Raw genomic sequence first — 2500 nt, 5'->3', positions numbered from 1 at the left:
GGCAGGTCGCTCCGGAGGCCGGCCGGCGCGTGCCCGCTCGCCCGCGCTCACGCGCTCGGCACGGACGGGGGGCGGCGGGGGCTCGGGCCGAGGCCCGGCCACCCCTCACCTCCCCGCCCGCCCGACGGGAGCGGGGCGTCGCGGGCACGGCGGCCGGTCCGCGACGGCCGGCCGGGGTCCCGACGACCCGCGCTCGGGCGAGCGCGCCGGGGCGGGGCGCGGCGCGGCAGGGGGACGGACGGCGGTCCCCCCAACCTCGCCCAACACGCAACGACGCCGGCGGACGGGCGGCGGCGGCGGCGGCGGCGGACCACGGAGCGGCGCCGCGGCAGGCCCGGGAAGCGAAGCACACCGGGACGCGGCCCGGGGGTCGGCAGACGCGACGGACGGGGCGGATGGACGGACGGGAGACAGGGCCGACGAGGCGCGGCTGGCTCGGCCGCCGCCGCGGAGGCGCGGCGACGACCTCGCGGAAGACGTGGCGGGCGGGGGCGGACGCGCGCCGACGCGAGGGAGGCCCGGGGGCCATCCTAAGGGCACGGACGCGAGTCGGCCGCCGGGGCACGACACGGGGTCTCACCGCCAGAGGCCTCCAGCGCAGGGGCGGTCCCGCGGCACCCAGGACGCCGACTGGCCTCCTCGGCCCCCCAACCAGGGTGCCCCCCCTCGCGGGGCTCGCGCCCACCACCGCCAAACACCCACGAGCCGCGGCCAGCCCCGCGACAACAACACTCTCCCGCGCGCACACCGGCCGCCCCACGTGCCCCGCCACACGCCTCCGCCGCCGCGCCCGACTCCCCCCCGCCTCAGGGACCGTGAGCACTCCGCCCGGGGACGCCGCCGGCCGCGGCGGCCGGGGCGGGCGACACCCTCACGTGGGCGAGGCCGGCTCGATCCCAGACGGGGAAGGGGGCGCGGAGGGCTGGGGGCCGGGGAGGGCCGGCGGCCACGGGGAGGGGGCGGCACGCACACACACAGCGGCGAGGGCCGCGGGGCAGGGGCGCAGGGGCGCCCGCCCAGGGACAGGAAGGGCCGAGGCACGACCGGGCCCGCCAGGGAAACGAGCGCGGGGTCCCACCGCCACACACACGAGGGCGGTCCCACGACGCCTGGGACGCCGGCCGGCCCCGGCCACCCTGGGGTCTCCCACGACCCGGCCCCGCCGCCGGGGCCCGTGTGCGACGGTTTCCCCCCGCGTGACACGGAGGGACCCGTCCGCCCAAACTCAACCTCCTCCGCCCGTCCTCGCCACATCCGCCTTCATCTGAGTCCGACCCCCGGGGCTCGCGCCCCAGGGAAACGCTCCCGAGCGAGGCGACCCGCACCGTGCCCACACACCGCCCCCGGCCGCGACTCGCGGCGAGGGCAGGCGCGACGGGCTCCTCGCGGCTGCGGGACTGGGGAGTCGGGACGCCCGTGCGTCCCCGAACCCCACCTCGGGCTCGCCACCGCGCGGGTCACCGCACGCGCACGCACCCGCGCACACACGGCCCCGCGCCGGACGCCGGCCTGGCGGGACCCTCCCCCGACTCAGAGGGGGGAGGCGCGGGCCGCGGTAGGCAAAGAGCGGCGCTCGGCCCCACCGCGGGGCCGGCGCAAGCCCTCCCGCGAGGGCGAGGGCCTCTGCCGCCCAACGTGGCTCTGGCAGTGGCCACCGTGGCCCACTGCACGCTTGGGAGGGGCAGCGGCTGGGGGGTCCGGTACCCCAAGGCTCCCTCTCGGATCGCTAGAGAAGGCTTTCTCACCGAGGGTGCGTCATCCCCCACCCATCGTCTGTGCCCTTCGGGCCCACGGAGGCGCTCCACGAGCCACCAAGTCCACGACTGGCCGTGGGAGGGGTGGGGGGGTCTGCGGTATGGGTAAGCACACGGCCCACTGGAGCGTTCGCGGCCACAGCCTCGGGGGCACAACCTCTGCCGCCGCCCCCAGGCTCGTCCACCGGGCTCCGGAAGGGGGGAGCACGCCCGAGAAGCGCGACAGACGCCCCCTTCTCGCAGGCCCCGGCCCAACGCGATCGCACCCACGCCCGTGTGCGACTCCCCACACACACGCAAGTGGGGGGCGGCGGCACACGCGGCGTCGGCCCGGCCACGAAGTCAGTCCCCCCCACGGCACACCGTGGGAGGACGATGGCGACGAGGTGGCAGGCCCCCGTCCCCCACCGAGGGAGAGAAACAGAGGCAAGCCCCCGCGCCCTTTACCGTCTCGACCCCCCCGAGAGAGCCACTCACGGGACACACCACCGCGGCGGAGACCCCCGAGGAGCACGCTGGGAAAAGGGAACGACACCACCGCTCGGCCTCGCGCGCCTGAGGGACGACCTGGAGCGCTCCAGGGGCACCACAGAGGACCGAGCAAGTCACGCTCACGCGCCGGCAGCGGGCGCGCGGCGCAGCGGCGGGACGGCCCCCACCGACGCGGGGAGGACCGCCCGCGAGGCACACGCCAAGGAGGCGAAGCGAGAGCGTCTGCTGCGTCCGAGGACCACGGCCCCGCCCAC

This window comes from Tursiops truncatus, unplaced genomic scaffold, assembly GCF_011762595.2.
Source record: "Tursiops truncatus isolate mTurTru1 unplaced genomic scaffold, mTurTru1.mat.Y mat_scaffold_39_arrow_ctg1, whole genome shotgun sequence".
In the NCBI taxonomy this organism is placed as follows: domain Eukaryota; kingdom Metazoa; phylum Chordata; class Mammalia; order Artiodactyla; family Delphinidae; genus Tursiops; species Tursiops truncatus.
This window is presented reverse-complemented; position numbering follows the sequence as displayed.